The sequence below is a fragment of the Myxine glutinosa genome, chromosome 10 (assembly GCF_964187855.1).
Source record: "Myxine glutinosa chromosome 10, kmMyxGlut1.1, whole genome shotgun sequence".
NCBI lineage: Eukaryota > Metazoa > Chordata > Myxini > Myxiniformes > Myxinidae > Myxine > Myxine glutinosa.
In genome coordinates, this window is record NC_136270.1 from 54,001,460 (window position 1) to 54,024,247 (window position 22,788).

At 47.7% G+C, this 22,788-nt stretch overlaps 1 long non-coding RNA gene across 1 annotated transcript in view; it reads left to right on the forward strand.

Moving 5' to 3' along the window:
• LOC137434559 (uncharacterized) overlaps positions 1-22,788 on the forward strand; it is a 54,237-nt gene that overhangs the window by 30,671 nt on the left and 778 nt on the right. Inside the window, exon 3 of the long non-coding RNA XR_010985871.2 lies at positions 21,152-22,788. This exon is cut by the window's right edge and continues 778 nt beyond it. This is a non-coding gene — a long non-coding RNA (uncharacterized LOC137434559). The remainder of the gene's footprint in view (positions 1-21,151) is intronic.

Genomic DNA, 22,788 nt, shown 5'->3' on the forward strand with positions numbered 1-22,788 from the left:
CAATTTTTTTTGTTAGGTGCTTTTAAATAACAAAAATGTACTTTATAAATAACAAATAATGTATAAACAAGCACGACCTCGTATATACTGTACATAATACAAGAGAATGTAAAGAAATAAACTGGACCTCTATCCATGAAGATATGGAGAAGTTGTTGTTTGTGTGGTTGAAGGAGAAGCAGCTCGCAGGAGATACCGTGACCGAGAGCATCATGTGTTTGAAAAGATTGAAACTCGGATATCGAGCACGGACCACGAGGTGTTTTTTCTTTTTTCTTAATCTCGGTTTCAGTGAACTTTTGCTCTGTGCTCACGTGTACTGTACCTGTACCTGTAATGGTACGTCAGAGGATGGCACCTGTTGTCATCATATTAAGTGCAAGATGTTCTGCATCGTAAGTTGGTACACCGTGGTCTTTCGGCGGTGTTTAAGCCGGCCGTCTTGGCTTCTGTCACCATTGGCATTGAGTCTTTCGATGTAGGTAGGTCGTTGTGTGCCGGTGCCTTGGCCGAATTCCTTCATTGCTGCATTGTTAGCTCACCTGGTTTTTTATACCACATCTTTGGTTATCGGACCAGCGAATGACGTCATCTCCAAAGTATGGCTTATTCTCACTTGTCTTGGACGATCTTCTACTTCTAGCCTTCCACCGTGCATTTGGTGTCCACTGTACTTACTGTACAGTGCCTGGTAAAATTGATGTAATGGGTTTTTGACCGTCAACGCCATGAACCGTCATGAACCGTCATGAACCGTCAACGCCATGAACCGCTAACACTCAAAAGCCCATTTATCGCGCCTTATAAAGCAAAACGCAAACCGAAAGCCATGCCTCTCAAGCGAGGCGTGCTTCCGTGGTCACGTGATCCACAGGTGTAGCTCATTATACCCGCACGCGCGACACGCTTTGGCGGTCACGTGACCAGCCACTCTGGAGGCGGGGATCCCCGCCGATGACGTCACCGGCTGGAGCAAGGAGATTCCTCGCTAATGTATTTCGACGATTGCGTGTTTTATATCCAAGCAGAGATGCTTTCACGGCAAGATAACCACGTGACCGGAACCGGAAGCCACAACCGGAAAATTCAAAAAAATAAATTTTTTGAGCTCGTACATCGGATCTCGGCTCGTATCCCAAAGCAACAAACCGCCCGAGCGACGGCTCGTATCCCGAAAAACTCGTACGTTGGGGCACTCGTAAGCCGAGGTACCACTGTATATATATATATATATACACACACACACATATATATATATATATATATATATATATATATATATATATATATATATATACACACACATATATATATATATATATATATATATATATATATATATATACACTTGTTGTATCTATATTATAATAGCCGTAGATGATTCTGTCTGTCTGTCTGTTGGGCGTCTGTCCGGGGTGTGGCTTACTCGGTTTGCAGAGTAGCTCCACCCATAGCTCCACCCATTCTGGGAAAGGCTTCGCCTCATATAAACAAATATCCACCATTTTATTAACTCGCATAGCTTTGAGGCCTGTTTTGTAGGCCCGTGGTGTCTTGCTCTCTCTCCCAGTTTTATTTCAAATCAAATTCGATATATCATTTCATTTTTCACAGTCGCTAACATAGTTTTAGACTCGGTTGAAAAAAAACGGGAAGAAAATCCGATGAAAGTTGCCGTTTATAGAACGAAATGAATTCTCAAAGGCCTGTAACTTCAAGGCCATTGAGTCTCTCTCACGCCTTTATCTCCAATCTAACTCACCATTTGATTTCATTTTTAGCCGCATCGCAGACGCTGCTCATGGAGTGCACTCTGCTGTTGTTGTTGTTACCACCTCTTCTTCTTCTTCTTCTTCTTGTTGTTGTTGTTGTTCTTGCAGAGAAGACAAAACCTCAAAGCTCCACCCATTTTGGGAGAGCCTTCATATAAACAAATATCCACCATTTTATTAACTCGCATAGCTTTGAGGCCTGTTTTGTAGGCCCGTGGTGTCTTCCTCTCACACAGTTTTCTTTCAAATCAAATTCGATATATCATTTCATTTTTCAGTCGCTAACATAGTTTTAGACTCGGTTGAAAAAAAACGGGAAGAAAATCCGATGAAAGTTGCCCTTTATAGAACGAAATGAATTCTCAAAGGCCTGTAACTTCAAGTCCATTGCCATATTTTTTTGTTAAATCGCGGCATGGTCAGTCATACACCGCCCGAAATAACAGACGGGAAAATGCCGAGATATATAAAAAATTCGTCCATTTGATGACAATCGTCACGATGAAATATTTTATTTATATGTCGTTACAATAATGTGGAGAGAGAAGCATAGCTTCGTTCACGTGTCGCCACACACGGGAAATTGCCGAGATATATATATTTTTAAATCGCGGCATGGTCAGTCATACACCGCCTGAAATAACAGACGGGAAAATGCCGAGATATATAAAAAATTCGTCCATTTGATGACAATCGTCACGATGAAATATTTAATTTATACGTCGTTACAATAATGTGGAGAGAGAAGCATAGCTTCGTTCACGTGTCGCCACACACGGGAAATTGCCGAGATATATATATTTTTAAATCGCGGCATGGTCAGTCATACACCGCCTGAAATAACAGACGGGAAAATGCCGAGATATATAAAAAATTCGTCCATTTGATGACAATCGTCACGATGAAATATTTTATTTATATGTCGTTACAATAATGTGGAGAGAGAAGCATAGCTTCGTTCACGTGTCGCCACACACGGGAAATTGCCGAGATATATATATTTTTAAATCGCGGCATGGTCAGTCATACACCGCCTGAAATAACAGACGGGAAAATGCCGAGATATATTAAAAATTCGTCCATTTGATGACAATCGTCACGATGAAATATTTAATTTATACGTCGTTACAATAATGTGGAGAGAGGAGCATAGCTTCGTTCACGTGTCGCCACACACGGGAAATTGCCGAGATATATTTTTTTTTAAATCGCGGCATGGTCAGTCATACACCGCCTGAAATAACAGACGGGAAAATGCCGAGATATATTAAAAATTCGTCGCCACACACGGGAAATTGCCGAGATATATTTTCACTTTGCACAAAAATAACATCAAGTAATCGAATCAATAGGATTAGGAATGTCCTGTGCCTATAACATCGACGTTTTCGGCACAGCTGCATCTAGGCATTGTGTAACATCGACGCGGCTTTTGTTTTAATTTAAACTTTTTGTACTTGTTATCGATGGTTTTGGACTCGGTATCAGCAACGCGGGAAAATGCAGAGATATATTTTAAAAAATACACCATATCACCGCCCACCGCCCAATATGTATCATACACCGCCCAACATGTATCATGCACTGCCCAACATGACAGACGGCAACATGTCAACATTATCGCTTTTTCTTTAAACCGAGTGAACCGAGCCGAACCGAATAAACCGAGTGAATTCACCGTTTACTTTTGATGACAGTCGTCACAAACCGACATATATTTCTTCGTTTTTATTTCATTCAACATTATCAGCCGGAAGTAAAATATGGTTCAGGAAATTACCGAGAGATATTTCTTCGTTTCTTTATTTATTAGTTATTTGCGCATACACTTTAAATAGGTTTATTTGAAATCTTTATAATTTTCACAATGTAATATATTTGTCATTTGATGATGACGAGACACTTCCTCTTGACTCGTGACAATTCATGCGTTGCGTGGAAACTTCCATTTCCGAAATGAATGACACAGTCGATGAAGAACGACTCGGTGTCAGCAACGCGGGAAAATGCAGAGATATATTTTTAAAAATACACCATATCACCGCCCAACACCGCCCAAAAGCCAACGAGTATCATACACCGCCCAAAAGCCAACGAGTATCATACACCGCCCAACATGACACAGACAGCAACATGTCGACATTATCGTTTTTTCTTTAAACCGAGTGAACCGAGCCGAACCGAATACACCGAGTGAATTCAACGAGCGAATTTCATCCAATTCCAACGAGTTTCATGAAACCGAGAGATATTTCTTCGTTTTTATTTTATTAGTTACCAGCAGAAGTACCCAGCGTTGCCGGGCGGGGGAGGGGGGAAGGGCACGTACACTTTAAACATGTATATACATGTGGGATGTGGGATATATACATGTGGGACATGTGTACGTGTGTGTGTGTACGTGTGTGTGTGTGTATATGTAAACATGGGCCGGTGTGTGTGTAAAGTGTGAGGAGGTATTGGAGAGGAAAATGCAGAGATATATATTTTTAAATCGCGCCATGATGATAAACGAAAATACACCGCCTAAAATAACAGTCGACATATATTTAAAATTCGTCACACACATCCATGCCCGTGGGATTCCCACGGGTGGGAATCCCACGGGCATGGATGTGTGTGACATTTCGACATATTGAGTTACATGCTGCGCCTGCACATTCAGTTATATAAAATGGTTACTGGCAATTGATCACATCCACAAATGATGTAATCCACACAATTTGTGTACTTTACATAACGTTAATAGGAATACATGCCCGTTGAGATGGGAATGACATATAATTCATCGAAAACGTTGAAGCAACCGCATAATATTACGGTGATGTTTAACTCTGAGTGAGAATAGTCTGAGGATGTTGTGGCGGACACAAAAGCCCACTGGCGTGGTGACATCATCCCGCGCACCAAGTGGGCGGTGGCCACGCCCGAGGGGTAGGCGTGGCCTCATGATATACACCGGGCGCCCAGCCCGGAGCCGGAGCGGGCCAGTGTTACAGTGAGCTCTTACAATAAAGACGTTTATATGTTACCGCTTGTCCGCTTCCTCCTTGCTCGCAAGCAGCGCGCGTAACGCCGCGCTTTACTGGTGACCCCCTCGACGTTGGATCTGCCGGAGCGATCCTTCCACACGCGACGCCATTGCCATGGCCAACTTCGTCAAACTTCCGGAATTTTGGGAGGCTCAGGCCGAAGTCTGGTTCGTCCAGGCCGAAGCCCAATTTCAGCTTCGGCGCCTCACCGGCGATGACACGTGCTATTGCCACGTCGTCGCCTCCCTCGGGCCCGGCACGGCCGCTCGAGTTGTGTCCGTCCTTCGCCACCCACCAGACGGCCACAAGTACGAGGCACTCAAGCGGCTACTCCTAGCCACGTTCGGCCTCACGGACGACGCACGGGCCGACCGCCTCCTGGATCTCCCCGAGCTCGGTGAGACGCGCCCGTCGGTCCGAATGGACCATATGCTGTCACTGTTGGGCGACGAAGCCCCCGGTTCCCTATTCCGGGCGCTTTTTCGGCGCCAACTTCCAGCGCAGGTTCGCCTCGCGTTGGCCGGGACCGGGCTAACGGAACCCCGAGCATTGGCAGCCGAGGCGGACAGGTACTTCGCCGCTTCGGACACGCAGGCGAGAGTCGGCGTGGCCGTCACGGCCCTCGAGGCTGATGCTGCTGATGCTGCTGATGCTGCTGTTCCACAGCATCAGATTCTACAGCATACGCAGCATGTTCCACAGCATCAGCTTCTACAGCATACGCAGCACGCGTATACGCACCTCGTGAACACCGCCACGCCCCGCCCACCGCCGCGGCGAAAACCGCCACCGCGGGGAAACCCGCCAACTCCACCGGCCTGGCGGAGCCAGCCGCGCTCCTCCAGCTCCACCACCTGGTGCTGGTTCCACGCCAAGTTCGGCCACGAAGCTCGGCAGTGTCATCCGCCATGCTCCTTCAACAGGTCGGGAAACACCCGGGCCGGCGCTCAATAGTGGCGATGAGCGCCGGCCGTTCGAGCAGCCTGCTGTTCATAACGGACACCTTCTCCGGGCGCCGTTACCTGTGCGACACGGGAGCGCAGGTGAGTGTCATTCCCGCCGGCACGTCAGACAAGCACGCCGCGGGTGGGGGCCCCGCGCTGCTTGCCGCGAACGGGACGCCCATCCGTACGTATGGAAAATGCTGCCTCTCTCTGCGGTTTGGAGGGCAGGTTTTCCGATGGACGTTCGTCACCGCCGACGTGCCCATGGCACTGTTTGGCACGGACTTCCTGTGCGCTAATGGGCTCCTGGTCGACGTCAACCGCAGACGTCTTGTCCAGGCCGAGACGTTCAGCTCGCTCGCTTGTGCGTTGCCCAGCTCAACGAGCGGCTTGCCAAGCGGCTTGCCGAACGGTTCGGTTCCGGCCACGTTGGTCTGTACGCTTCCGGCAGCGGACGCATTCACCCGCCTCCTCGCCGGCTTCCCGGCCCTCACGCGGCCCACCTTCTCGGCGGGGGCCGTCAAGCACGGGGTGGCCCATCACATCCCCACCGTCGGGCCACCGGTCTACGCCCGGGCACGCCGCCTCGAGCCGACGAAGCTGGCGGTGGCAAAAGCGGCGTTCGCTACCCTGGAGCGACTCAGCATCGTTCGGCGCTCAGAGAGCGCTTGGGCGTCGCCGCTGCACATCGTGCCGAAGCCCGGCGGGGGATGGCGACCGTGCGGGGACTATCGCCGTCTCAATGACGTCACGACTCCCGACCGCTACCCCGTCCCCCACATTCAGGACTTTTCCGCCCGTTTGGCGGGCAGGTCCTTCTTCTCGAAGGTGGACCTCATACGCGGCTACCATCAGGTCCCCGTCAGGCCAGAGGACGTCCCGAAGACGGCGGTCATCACGCCATTCGGACTCTTCGAGTTCCTGCGCATGCCCTTCGGTCTGAAGAATGCGGCTCAGGCGTTCTAGCGACTGATGGACAGCGTCCTGCGCGACTTGGATTTTGTCTACGTCTACCTGGACAATATCCTCGTCGCCAGCGCGTCCCGCGAAGAGCACCTACGCCACCTCCGCACGCTCTTCGAACGCCTGGGCCAGCATGGCCTGATTGTGAACCCCGCAAAGTGCCGGTTCGGCGCCGCCACAATCGATTTTCTGGGGCACCGTGTCACCAGGCACGGAGCCGTCCCCCTGCCGGCCAAGGTGGAGGCGGTGAAGGGGTTTCCGTGCCCCTGCACGATCAGAGGGCTGCAGGAGTTCCTGGGCATGGTGAACTTTTACCATCGGTTCCTGCCCCGCATCGCCCAGCTCCTGCGCCCCCTGCACGAAGCTCTCCGAGGTAAGCCGGGCAAAGGCGACGTTACCTGGACCGAGCAGATGGACACGGCGTTCACGGGCGCGAAGCTCGCCTTGGCTAACGCCACCATGCTCGCGCACCCGGCGCCCGATGCACCGATCGCCCTCACCACCGATGCCTCGGACTACACGGTGGGCGCGGTGCATGAGCAATGGGTGCGTGGAGCTTGGCAACCACTGGCGTTCTTTAGCCGGCAGCTTCGCCCGCCCGAACGCCGTTACAGTACCTTCGACCGCGAGTTGCTCGGACTTCACTTGGCGGTCAGGCACTTCCGCCATCTGCTCGAGGGCCGTGCGTTCACTGCCTTCGTCGACCACAAGCCGCTGATCTTCGCGATGGGCAAGGTCACCGAGCCGTGGTCGGCCCGGCAGCAGCGTCACCTCTCGGCCGTGTCCGAGCACACGACGGACATCCAGCACGTCGCGGGGAAGGACAACCCGGTGGCGGATTGCCTTTCCCGGGCCGTCGCCCATGCAGTCCACCTCGGCATAGACTATGCCCGGATGGCAGCGGACCAGGCCGCTGACCCCGACGTCCAGGCCTTGCGGACCGCCGTCATGGGCCTCCGCGTCACCGAGGTGCCGTTCGACGGCGCGGGCGCGGCCCTCTTGTGCGACATCTCCCTCGGGCGTCCTCGCCCCATCGTGCCCGCGGGCTGGCAGCGGCAGGTGTTTGACGCCATCCACGGCCTGTCCCACCCGGGCGCGAGGGCCTCCCAAAGGCTGATCGCCGACAAGTTCGTCTGGCATGGCCTCCGGAAGGCCGTCCGCGGCTGGGCCAGGATGTGCCTCGCGTGCCAGCGCGCCAAGGTGCACCGGCACACCCAGGCCCCGTTGGCCCCGTTCACGGTGCCGGAACGCCGGTTTGACCACGTCCACGTGGACCTGGTGGGACCTCTGCCCCCCTCGCGGGGTTTCACCTACATCCTCACCATGGTGGACCACACCACCCGGTGGCCGGAGGCCGTGCCCTTGGCGTCGACAACGGCGGCCGATGTCGCGCAGGCTTTCATCGCCACCTGGGTCTCCCGGTTCGGCGCCCCCTCAGACATCTCATCCGACCGCGGCCCCCAGTTCACCTCGGAGCTCTGGGGGGCGGTTGCGCAGGGGCTCGGGGTCCGGCTGCACCGAACCACGGCCTACCACCCCCAGGCTAACGGCCTGTGTGAGCGCTTTCACCGCTCATTGAAGGCCGCGCTCCGGGCCACCCTCCGTGACGGCGGCTGGGTCGACAGGCTCCCCTGGGTCCTGCCGGGCCTCCGGACGGCGCCCAAGGAGGACCTGCGCGCATCCGCGGCGGAGTTGGTCTTCGGGCAACCGCTGCGGGTGCCTGGGGAATTCCTCCCCGACTCCACGGCACCATGGTCCACGGCACAGCAGCACTCCGCTCTGCAAGAGACCGCCCAGAGGTTCGCCCCGGTGCCAACGGCATGCCACGGGCACCCACCGACGCACGTCGCCCCGGAGCTTCGCGCGGCGGAGTACGTCTTCGTCCACCACGATGCCCATCGGACACCACTGCGGCCCCCGTACGACGGGCCTTTCCGCGTGCTGGAGACCGGGGCGAAGCACTTCACCCTGGACATCGGCGGTACTCCTGACCGCGTTTCGGTAGACCGCCTCAAGCCGGCCCACCTCGATGTGGACCATCCACCGCCAGTGGCCCGACCCCCACGTCGGGGCCGCCCTCCTGCGGGCGGACCCCCGGCACCACCCAGCCCCGCCGCCACGCCGCCCCCCGGTCCTGCACCCATCCCAGGGGCAGCCAGGGGCATCCCACCTGGCATCCCTGCACCCCGGACGCCGCCGATCGCCAGGGGGCGCTTCGGCCAGGTCATTCGTCTGCCCCGCAAACTGGCCCTCCAGGTGCGCGGGAATTCTGGGGGGGCGCGTGTGGCGGACACAAAAGCCCACTGGCGTGGTGACATCATCCCGCGCACCAAGTGGGCGGTGGCCACGCCCGAGGGGTAGGCGTGGCCTCATGATATACACCGGGCGCCCAGCCCGGAGCGGGCCAGTGTTACAGTGAGCTCTTACAATAAAGACGTTTATATGTTGCCGCTTGTCCGCTTCCTCCTTGCTCGCAAGCAGCGCGCGTAACGCCGCGCTTTAATGTGATCAATTGCCAGTAACCATTTTATATAACTGAATGTGCAGGTGCAGCATCTAACTCAATATGTCGAAATGTCACACACATCCATGCCCGTGGGATTCCCACGGGTGACCCCGCTAGTATATATATATACAACAACATATTGTTGCGGATCTGCGACGTCGGCCTTTTCCCCTTAAGAGGGGGGTTAATCCCCTTGTCTGTTACTGACCGACGTGATCCTGAAGTTACCCCGTTCCTTCCGGTCGGTATTAGGTAGGGTGCTGGTCAATTTGGTCCAGTTACCTAATTACCAACACCGACCGTGCAAGGAGATAACCTCCCACCCGAGCCGCGGCATTAGTGGATACGCCAAGCGAAGCGAGCCGCGACTTGGGCCGTTAACGATGACTAAACCCGATTGTAGCGGTTCCTAATCGTGCCACATGTACTCAATTGAGAAAAGACTGATGCGATCGGATAAGAGGAAACAAAGAAAATAGGAAGAACAAAGCAATTTATTAACAACCACAAAGAGGAAAGGAAAGAATGTACAGGATAGAAAGAGGAAAGGAAAAGCACACAGGGCAGTCTTAGTTACAGGCTTAACTTACTCCCAGGACAAACGGGCCCGTCTCACACACACACTCACACAGGGATTGTAGATGGTAGGGTGGAACAGGTTGATGGTCACCAGCACGTCCAGGCTCCAATCCGGTTTCGGTCCAGGCTCCGGTCCAGCGAACGAAACCTGGCAGGCAGCTCTTCAGTGTAACGCGAACGGACAATTATATCATGGGGGGAAGGCTGGTGTCCTGGCGGCGTACGTAATAGTTGCATACTCGCGCCAAACGCCCCCTCTCCAAGGTCCTGCTTTGAGCTCCTAATGCCAACGAGCCCTCTCTGATCAAGCGCATGTACCCACAAGTCCTCTTTAGCTCGAGCTCCTCCTCATCAGTCCTCTTGAACGAGCGCGCTTCCTTCGAGTCCTTTTTAACGAGCGCTGCCATATCAGTCCTCTCGAGGGCTTTGCGTTCACGCTTTTATAATCAAGCCAGAGATCGCTCCGAGCCCAAAAGCCACGCCTATCAGGCGATGTTACTTCAGCCCTGGTTGGCTGAACAAAGAGAACAATAACAACATAACCAGAACGTAACAGAACAAAGAGAACAATTACAATATAACCAGGATGTAACAGAACAAAGAGAACAATAACAACATAACCAGAACATAACAGAACAAAGAGAACAATAACAACAAAACCAGAACGTAACAGAACAAAGATAACAATTACAACAAAACCAGAACGTAACAGAACAAAGAGAACAATAACAACATAACCAGAATGTAACAGAACAAAGAGAACAATAACATAACCATGATGTAACAGAACAAAGACAACAATAACAACATAACCATGATGTAGCAGAACAAAGAGAACAATAACAACATAACCAGGATGTAACAGAACAAAGAGAACAATAACAACATAACCAGAACGTAACAGAACAAAGAGAACAATAACAACATAACCAGGATGTAACAGAACGAAGAGAACAATAACAACATAACCAGAACGTAACAGAACAAAGGGAACAATAACAACATAATCAGGATGTAACAGAACAAAGAGAACAATAACAACATAACGATGATGTAACAGAACAAAGAGAACAATAACAACATAACCATGATGTAACAGAACAAAGAGAACAATAACAACATAACCAGAATGTAACAGAACAAAGAGAACAATAACAACATAACCAGGATGTAACAGAACAAAGAGAACAATAACAACATAACCAGAACATAACAGAACAAAGAGAACAATAACAACATAACCAGGATGTAACAGAACAAAGAGAACAATAACAACATAACCAGAACATAACAGAACAAAGAGAACAATAACAACATAACCAGGATGTAACAGAACAAAGAGAACAATAACAACATAACCAGAATGTAACAGAACAAAGAGAACAATAACAACATAACCAGGATGTAACAGAACAAAGAATAATAACAACATAACCAGGATGTAACAGAACAAAGAGAACAATAACAACATAACCAGAACGTAACAGAACAAAGAGAACAATAACAACATAACCAGAACGTAACAGAACAAAGAGAACAATTACAATACAACCAGGATGTAACAGAACAAAGAGAACAATAACAACATAACCAGAACATAACAGAACAAAGAGAACAATAACAACAAAACCAGAACGTAACAGAACAAAGATAACAATTACAACAAAACCAGAACGTAACAGAACAAAGAGAACAATAACAACATAACCAGAACATAACAGAACAAAGAGAACAATAACAACAAAACCAGAATGTAACAGAACAAAGATAACAATTACAACAAAACCAGAACGTAACAGAACAAAGAGAACAATAACAACATAACCAGGATGTAACAGAACAAAGAGAACAATAACATAACCATGATGAAACAGAACAAAGAGAACAATAACAACATAACCATGATGTAGCAGAACAAAGAGAACAATAACAACATAACCAGGATGTAACAGAACAAAGAGAACAATAACAACATAACCAGAACGTAACAGAACAAAGAGAACAATAACAACATAACCAGGATGTAACAGAACGAAGAGAACAATAACAACATAACCAGAACGTAACAGAACAAAGAGAACAATAACAACATAATCAGGATGTAACAGAACAAAGAGAACAATAACAACATAACGATGATGTAACAGAACAAAGAGAACAATAACAACATAACCAGAACATAACAGAACAAAGAGAACAATAACAACATAACCAGAACGTAACAGAACAAAGAGAACAATAACAACATAACCAGGATGTAACAGAACAAAGAGAACAATAACAACATAACCAGAACATAACAGAACAAAGAGAACAATAACAACATAACCAGGATGTAACAGAACAAAGAGAACAATAACAACATAACCAGAACATAACAGAACAAAGAGAACAATAACAACATAACCAGGATGTAACAGAACAAAGAGAACAATAACAACATAACCAGAACGTAACAGAACAAAGAGAACAATAACAACATAACCAGGATGTAACAGAACACAGAATAATAACAACATAACCAGGATGTAACAGAACAAAGAGAACAATAACAACATAACCAGGATGTAACAGAACAAAGAATAATAACAACATAACCAGGATGTAACAGAACAAAGAGGACAATAACAACATAACCAGGATTTAACAGAACAAAGAGAACAATAACAACATAACCAGAACGTAACAGAACAAAGAGAACAATAACAACATAACAACATTGACACCGTTTTCCGGTCCGGTCGTGAGAGGACGCTGGCGTCGTTTGCTCGCCGCTTCTCTGACTGGACCATTGTCCGTGTCTTGCTTTCCTGGTGGTCGTGGCGGATTTATGGCCATTGAGTCTTCCTCTGCGCGGTCCCGGCTCTGCTCTGCTGCTCCGGGCTTCACCTGCTCGGCTCCATCGCTGTTTCCTCGGGCCCACTCCCGTTGGTTGTGTCGATTGTTTCGCCTCCTCACCCTTGGCCGCGTGCTCGCTTTGCCTTCGCTCCTGCTGGCATGGCTCTGCGGTACTCTGCCGCAAGGCTTCTCCTGCTTAAAACCCGCTCCACCCCATCATGCATCTCTGCAATCAGATCGAATGGACTCCTGCGTCGACCCAGGTACATTCACCGTGGCTCCGGTCGTAAGTTTGTTTATTTACAATCAGGTCACTCCATCCCCATCCTCTGGTCGGCTCAGCGCACTCCCACTCATCGTCCCAACACACCTGGTCACAACAACGCACAAAATCGCACCTCCTGTCTGCGAACCCTGGCCAAATCACCTGGATTCATACCCGCCGTACAAAACAACATCAAGCTCACCCTGTTCAATACCCGGTCCCTCAACAACAAATGCCTCATCCTGAACGACTACATCCTGGAAAATAAACTGGACTTTCTCTGTCTCACTGAGACCTGGCAACAACCACTGGACTACTACACGCTCAACCTCACCACACCCAATGGATATTCTTACATCAATAAACCACGCTCGGAGGGCCGAGGTGGTGGAATTGCCGTTATTCACCGACAAGACATCAAGACCAACCTCATCTCCATCTCATCTGCTCCATCATTTGAACACCTGGCTTTTAAACTCTCTGGTCACACACAGTCAGTCATGGCTGTTGTCTACCGCCCTCCCAAACCACACCCATCATTCCTGTCTGACTTCTCCTACTTTCTGACCCAGCTATGTTCCCTCTCCCCCTCAATCCTCCTCCTTGGTGATTTCAATATCCACATGGACTCCACTGACTCCACGCTAACCACTGACTTCACTGATTTACTCACCTGCTTTAACCTCACTCAACATGTCAACTTTCCTACCCATAACCGTGGTCACATTTTGGACCTTGTCTGCTCTACTGGACTAATTTTGCACCATCTCTCTGGCTCCGACCTCACTCTCTCTGACCACCTAGCCATCACTCTGACCATCAACATCCCCACCCCAGCACCAAGGCATTATCGCACTATCAACTTCCGTAAGCTAAACGCTTTTTCACCTGCCTCATTCTCATCGACCCTCTCTGAAAAAATGTCCACTTCTCCCTTCGTTGACCTCCACACCCCTTCTGACCTCACTGACTACTACAACCACACTCTCTCTTCCTGCCTTGACCAAATTGCGCCTATAAAAACCAAAACAGTTTCTTTCACCCATTCTGCTCCCTGGTTTACCCCTGAGCTCCGCCTAATGAAAACTCGTGCTCGCCAACTTGAAAGACTCCGCAATAAAACAGGTCTCACAGTTCACTCCCAGGCCTACAAGGACCACATACAACACTATAAAGATGCCCTCTCCCGCGCCCGCTCCGCCTACTACTCTCAAATTATCCACTCTGGCTCCGGAAACCCAAAAGCACTCTTCTCTACAATAAACAAACTCCTCAGCCCCCTGAACACCACCACCCAGTCATTCACAATAGACAACTGCATCTCCTTCCTTTCATTCTTCCAACGCAAAATTGAAAACATCTACAACAGCTTGACCACCGCCGCACCCGCTCCCCCTCAAACCACCTGCCCCCCCTTATCCTGCCATCCCCTGTCTCAATTCTCCCCAGTCTCCCCTACTGACCTCTCTGAACTCCTCATCGGAATGAAAACTGCCACCTGCACTCTTGACCCCATCCCCTCCAGCTTTGTCAAGGCCTCCCTTCCTGCTCTTTCTCCACTTATCATTGCAACAATAAACTCCTCCCTGTCTACAGGCATCGTCCCACCATCCCTCAAAATTGCTGCTGTTACCCCCATTCTGAAAAAACCTGGACTAAACCCTGACACCCTAAATAACTTCAGACCCATCTCCAACCTACCCTTTCTGTCAAAGGTTTTGGAACGCGCTGTAGCCACTCAACTCAAGCATCACCTCTCTGCCAATAACCTGTATGAAACATTCCAATCCGGATTCCGGTCCAACCACAGTACTGAAACTGCTCTCCTCAAAATCACCAACGACCTTCTCCTCTCCTCTGATGCTGGCAACCTCAACATTCTCATCCTCCTCGACCTCAGCGCTGCCTTTGACACCATCGATCACACCATCCTCCTCACCCGACTTGAAACCACCTTTAACATTACCGGCACTGCCCTCTCTTGGATTAAATCATACCTCTCTGACAGACGTCAGTTCATCTCCATCAATAACTGCAAATCCCCCACTGCTCCCCTCCCCCAAGGTGTCCCCCAAGGTTCAGTTCTTGGCCCCCTCCTCTTTATCCTTTACCTGTCCCCCCTCGGTCACTTAATCCGCCGTCATGGTCTCCAATTCCACTGCTTCGCCGATGACATCCAGCTTTTCATCTCCACCAAGTCCATCTCCACCGCCACCCACTCTATCCTGACAAACTGCATCACTGAAATAAAATCCTGGCTTCAAATCAACTTCCTCAAACTTAACTGTGATAAATCTGAAATAATCATCATTGGCCCAAAAACGCTCACCAAGTCCACCCATAACTTTGCCCTCAACATCGACGGTTTCCCAGTGTCCACCTCCCCTCACATCCGGAATCTTGGCATCATCTTTGACCAAACCCTCTCCTTCGACAAATACACTAAACAGATCACAAAGACAGCCTTCTTCCACCTGAAAAACATCGCCCGTCTCCGTCCATCCCTCTCCTCTGTGGCTGCAGAAACCCTCATCCACGCCTTCATCACTTCCCGTCTGGACTACTGCAATAGCCTCCTTTATGGTTCACCCTCAACAATCACCAATAAACTCCAATACATTCAGAACTCCGCTGCCCGTCTACTCACCCATTCCCGGACCCGTGACCACATCACCCCCGTCCTTTACAAGCTTCACTGGCTCCCCATCTCCCAGAGAATCCAGTACAAAATCCTCCTCTTGACCTACAAAGCCCTCCATAACCTGGCCCCATCCTACCTGGCTGACCTCCTCTCCAGACACACTCCCACCCGCAACCTCCGCTCTGCTGGTACCAACCTCCTGACCCCCCCCATCCGGACCAAATTTAGATCCTGGGGGGACAGGGCCTTCTCCATCGCTGCTCCCACCCTCTGGAACTCGCTACCTCACACCATCAGAGACTCCTCCTCACTCACCACATTCAAAACATCACTCAAGACCCACCTGTTCAACACTGCATTCAACATTTAACCCACAGCATCTAACCCCTGACTATCTCCTCTCCTTCTCCCTCCTTTGTGCTTTGAATATTTCCCTATTGATTCTTCTTTTTTTGCAATTGTCTTTATGTTTTGCTATGCGTTATGTTTTGCACTCTGTCAAAGCGTCTTTGGGCTTCCTGAAAAGCGCTATATAAAATAAATGCATTATTATTATTATTATAACCAGGATGTAACAGAACAAAGAGGACAATAACAACATAACCAGGATGTAACAGAACAAAGAATAATAACAATATAACCAGGATGTAACAGAAGAATAAGAAGAGAGGGGTGATGTGGACACGCCAACAGCAGCGTCAATTGACAAAATAGAAATGGCAGAATGGCAATCTGTAAAAAGATTGTGGTGTTGTATTGTGGTGCCCTTCCTATCTTGTCATTCCTTCCTTTTAATTTCTTCCTACCTTGTTTGGTTGTTTTTTAGGATCCCTACATGATTTTTACCTCCACCACCGAAGGTGGATGCAGGTTATGTTTTCACCCCTGACTGTTTGTCTGTCTGTGAACAAGATATCTCAAAAAGTTCTGGACGGATTCGGACGAAACTTGGTGGGGAGGTTGGGTGTGTGACAAGGAAAAAATGATTAGATTTTGGTGAGATCAGGATCCGGATCCGACGACTATAATTTTAAAGTGATTCTTCACTTAAACAAGCATTCTGAGTATTGCGCTGCAATACATGTCCCCTACCAAAGTTCATAGTGCCATAACTTTGTCAAAAATGATCGAATATGCATATTTATGCACGGTTGATGCTGGTTTTCAAACTTGATCTAAGGTATGCTGAGACACGTGTGTCACGCCTCGCCTCGTTGATAAGCCCGCAAGGTCGCTCCGTGGAGCGGCCTGCACGTATTGCACTGTGTGAATTATAAAAATTATTACCAACTCACGGTCTGAGGTACTGGCGATTCAAGAGGTATCCATTTTTAAAAATATTTTCGTTTAATTAACGATATCTGCCAAACCACGTGCCCTATCGCAAATTCCAAAAGGACATTTTAGTAGACTGATATGCTGAACAGATTTGTGGTTTCCCCTCGATTGGAACAAAAATGAGGGAGGAGCTCGGTTTTAAAGGTTCATGATTAAAAACGTCATAACTCTGAAACCATGTGACGCATGACGTCATGCACGCTGACCTTTTTTGTTCGTCATGGGTATGCGATTCTGCCTGCAAAGTTTGGCCTCGATCTGTTCAGCCGTTGCAGAGAAAAAGGGGTTTTCGTGTTTTCATTAAAAACAATATGGCGCCCGAACCACGTGACCTGTGACGTCATAATTACCGTTAAAATATTCTACAGACCGAGTCCCTCCTATGGTGAAAATTTGATCTCAATCGGTGCTATTATTGCAGAGAAAATCTTTTTTAAAGGAAATTAAAACTTAAAATGGCACTGAGTTAAGGATCATCAGAATTATCAGAATTCCCAAAGTTCAAAGTGCCATAACTTTGTCAAAAATGATCGAAACGTCGTGAAGTTCGAACTGCATCTGTAACTTATCATGAGGAAACCATGTGCCAAGTTTGAAATCATTAGCATTAAGCGTTTAGAATAAAAGTCCGGAAAACTGTTCTTTGCGTGACGGACTGACGGACTGACAGACTGACGGACGGAGGTACGGCGTGCAAACCTATAGTCCCCTCCGGTGTACACCGGTAGGGGACTAACAAGCATAGGTACACTCAAAGTACACCACCCCCAGACCAAATAAACAAACAACCAGCGGAGAGGGTGTTGTATTTGAGTCCGTTTGTTTGTTTGTTACTTGCCGGAAAAGATTCCGGCAAGTATGTTCGTTGGGTGGTTTGTCTATCTGTCTGTTTATCTTCTTTTTTTTCTTTTTTTTGTTGTATACAAGATCGAGGCTCGTGAAAGAGCGAACATTAATCACACAGAAAGACAAACCGACACATAAAACATATAACATCGGGAGCGGTAGACAAGATGGGGAGAGAGGGGGAAGGACACAAACACAACATTATTTTGAGAGCAGGGACCGAGAGACATGGAGACATCGAGAGATCTGTGAGAGGGAGAGGGCATTGGGGGGGGGGAGGGCATGGGAAGAGGGGGGGGGGGGGTGGGAGAGGTATAAAACATATGGACACTGCCAGGACTTCCAGGAAAGAAGTTGGAATTTCAAACAAGGTGGATCTGGGGTGAATTAGCGGGGGTAGAAAAGATCAAGGGTTTTGGATGTGGGAAGATAAGAGATGGTGGTGAACAGCTGTTTTAAAGACCTGGAGGTACGAGTGGGATTGAAGGGAGTGAGGGAGTTTGTTCCAGAGGCGGGAGAAAAGAGGAATGAAAGAGTGAAGGTGAGCAGAGAGTCGAGATTTCGGCAGTTTAACCATCAGAGGGTTGCTGGCAGATCTTGTGCGACCTGTAGGAATATTTGGGGCACAGAGCACAGAGAGAGCTGGGGGTGCAAGGCCGGAGAGGAGTCGGTAGAAGACAGAAAGACCACCTACCTGCCTGCGGTGAGTGAGTGAAAGGCCCTCAGAGATAGCTTCATCGGGGGAGATTCCAATAATTCTGAAAGCTTTGGTTTCGACAGCGTGAAGCCGAGCTAGGTGTGAGGCAGGAGCACCAGCCCATAGGGGAGAACAGTATTCCATTGAGCTGCGGATGAAAGCCTTGTATGTGGTGAGGAGCTCAGGTGTGCCTAGGAAGGACTTCGCACGACGGAGGATGCCCAGTCGGCGACTGGCTTTGGAGGCCAGCTTGGAAATGTGGTTTTCCCAAGAAAGATCATGGCAGATAGTGAGACCCAAAAGCTTGAGCGACAGAACTTCTTGGAGAGGATTGTTGAGAAAGTAGATGGGAGGGTTGTCCAGTCGATCTTTTCGGAGAGACACAGTAAGAGTGTGAGATTTGTCAGGATTGAAAGAGATGTTCCACTTGTTTGACCAGTCTGTGATTTTGTCCAAGTCTTCAGAGAGTGAGGAGGCTGCAGACTGCCGATCTGAGGGCAGAGGAATGGAGCGGCAGAGAGTGGAGTCATCAGCAAAGAGATAGAGAGGATTTTCCAGAGAGTCGGAGAGATCATTGATAAAGACCAGAAAAAGCACAGGGCCCAGAACACTGTCTTGGGGAACTCCAGCCTGAACAGGAAGGGGAGTTGAGAGAAATCCATTCAGGGCCACACGTTGACTACGACCAGAGAGGAAGTCCGCAAGCCATGCATGGACATTTCCATGGATACCATAGGAGGAGAGTTTGGTGAGCAGAGCTGGGTGGCAGACCGTATCGAAGGCACGTGATATGTCGTCTATCGAAGTCTGTCTGTGTCTGTTTGTGCGCAGTACTACGTCTACATCGTTGCACATAGCATCGCCATACTTTATACACATATTTGTCTTGCCCTGGAATAGACTGTGCCCAATTTTTAACTCTCTTGGCCCAAGGCCTCCATTATGACGTCATAATTCGATAATTCGACAAGTACAAAACTTCATCCAATCAAGATGCAATTTCTTGAGCGCCATGTCGCCATAAACTGGTGGAGAAAACAAATAATGATGACGTCATCGGTCACGTGATTCGGCCGCCATCTTGGAAAAACCAAAAAACGTTGTACCTCTATATCTCCGAACATGCTGAATAGAAAAAATTGAGACATGGCTCATTGTAAAGAACTCTCCATGGGGAATGAAATATGTCAATGATGATGTCATAGGTGCCTCCATTATGACGTCATAATTCGACTCGTACAAAACTTCATCCGATCAAGATGAAATTTCTTGAGCATAATCTCGTTGCCCTGCAATAGACTGTGCCCAATTTTTTACTCTCTAGGCCCAAGACCTCCATTATGACGTCATAATTCGACAAGTACAAAACTTCATCCAATCAAGATGCAATTTCTTGAGCGCCATGTCGGCATAAACTGGAGGACAAAAAAAAGAATGATGACATCATCGGTCACGTGGTTCGGCCGCCATCTTGTAAAAACCGAAAAACTTTGCACCTCTATATCTCTGAAAGTGGTGAATAGAAAAAATTGAGACATGGCTCATTGTAAAGAACTCTCCACGGGGAATAAAATATGTTAATGATGATGTCATAGGTGCCTCCATTATGATGTCATAATTCAACCAGTACAACACTTCATCTGATCAAGATGAAATTTCTTGAGCGCCATGTTGGTATAAACTGGTGGAGAAAAAAATTATGATGTCATCGGTCACGTGGTTCGGCCGCCATGTTTGTTTTAACACAAAAGCCTTAAAAACCACTGAAAACACATCCTGGCAAGGGTATGCAATCTCTGATTGCTCTTTCTTGTTACCTTCACCAGAGGAGAGGGTATTGCATTTGAGTCCGTTTGTCTGTTTGTTTGTTTGTTTGTTTGTCCGCACAGAATAAATATGATTTTCTCTGCAACCGTTGGTCCGATTGACAGGAAATTTTCACCATCGGTGCACCTCCACCTGTAGAATATTTTTGAGATAATTATGACGTCATAGGTGACGTGGTTTGGCGGCCATCTTGGAAAAACTGAAAAATTTGCACCTCTATATCTCCGAAAGTGATGCATAGAAAAAAATTGAAACATGGCTCATTCTCAAGTACTCCCCTTGGGGAATAAGATATGTTAATGATGATGTCATAGGTGCCTCCATTATGACGTCATAACTTGACAAGTACAAAACTTCATCCGATAAAGATGAAATTTATTGAGCACAATCTAAGGTTAAATTGGTGGAGAAAAAAAATGATGACGTCATTGGTCACGTTGTTCGGCCGCCATATTTGTTTCAACACACAAAAGCCTTAAAAACTACTGAAAACACCTCCTGGTGAGGGTCTGCAATCTCTGATTTCTGTTTTTCTTGTTTTTCATGTTTTTTCTGAATTGCTTACTTTAAAGAAGATCTTGCTGTTGTGTTTAATATTCTTGGCGACATATTTTCATATTCCCTTTTTGCCTACCGAGTTCTTTTCTGAACCAGTCTCTGTTTCTTCACATATATTTTGTGTTCAGAGGTGAATGTTTTGTTATTGCTCAAACTATATTTCACAGAAAGACAATCCTGAACAGATGGAATTATGATTTTTCTTGATAGTTTCATTCTCAATGTTTTATCAATTATTCAGCTTTTAAAAACCTGTAATTATCACAGTAATGTGGAAGTATGAAGTATAAACAATAATGCAATTTTAAAATTCATGTTTATCATTCAATTTCCATGTATCTACAGGACTTTTTCAACGACTTAAAAGCCTACAGTGTCATTGCAATATCCATTTACAAAACTGCAGTTGCAGTCCATGAAGGATTGGTGGCTCTTCAGAGAACGAGAGTCGCAAATGAAAAAGAAAAACAGATGTTGGAGGATATCATCGAGTCCTATCATGGTCTTCGAAACGAGTGCTGTGTCCTTCTGGCTCGACTAGAGCTCAAGATTGAACACGTGAAGTCAATTTGTGTTGGCCTATCGGATAAAACAATCACTCTGGATGATGCATTGGGTGAAATTATGGGTGATTTGATAAGTATGAAAGAGCAAATGCAAATAGTTAGCGAGAAGCACGATGACATCATCGCAAAGTTGAAAGGGATTGCCGGTGACGGTAACAGCGGACGCAATATGGCCCGAATGTGGGCTGTCCTCACTTTCAGAGAAATCCACGTGAACGTGCAGTTTGTCTTTAGTTGGGGGAAAGGCGAAGCCTTGCTGGAAAAAATCAACAAGCTGAGGGAAGAGATCCAAACGGACAAGGGACACATCGATGAAATACATTTGCGTCTACAAAACGTAATTTCATTTGGGAACCGGGAAATGTCTCCAGATTTTATAACGAAAATGGTGGAAATGTGCCGCGAAATCCTGGACTCCATAAGTAAATATACAAACGGGAAGTAACCGCAAAAAAGGTTTCACCCTCCCACCCTCACCGGCAACCCTTCGTATACTAGCACAAGATCACACTGAGAGTTTACTAGTTAGTGTTCTCAATAGCAAGACAAGACATGACATGCAGATCAGTGGATAAACCTGAGCCTGGCCATAAGTTATCAGCTAGGGATACAGTTTGAGTTAGAAATTGATCCAAAGGATGACGTAACGTTTCTGGGTCCTCATGTTCATTAAACCGAATCATCTCTAATCATCAGGATTCCACTCATCTTCTTTTCTTAATCACAAATTGTGCTTCGCACTCATTGTTTGATTTATTCAAGTTATAATAAATGGTGCTGCTGTTATGCTCATCATATTGATTTGGTATAAACGTGTATTCTTGGGTAATAATAAATGGTGGTGCTGTTGTGCTCGTCATATTGATTTGGTATAAACGTGTATTCTTGGGTAATAATAAATGGTGGTGCTGTTGTGCTCGTCATATTGATTTGGTATAAACGTGTATTCTTGGGTAATAATAAATGGTGGTGCTGTTATGCTCATCATATTGATTTGGTATAAACGTGTATTCTTGGGTAATAATAAATGGTGGTGCTGTTGTGCTCGTCATATTGATTTGGTATGAACGTGTATTCTTGGGTAATAATAAATGGTGGTGCTGTTGTGCGCATCATATTGATTTGGTATGAACGTGTATTCTTGGGTAATACTAAATGGTGGTGCTGTTGTGCTCATCATATTGATTTGGTATAAACGTGTATTCTTGGGTAATAATAAATGGTGGTGCTGTTGTGCGCATCATATTGATTTGGTATAAACGTGTATTCTTGGGTAATAATAAATGGTGGTGCTGTTGTGCTCATCATATTGATTTGGTATAAACGTGTATTCTTGGGTAATAATAAATGGTGGTGCTGTTGTGCGCATCATATTGATTTGGTATAAACGTGTATTCTTGGGTAATAATAAATGGT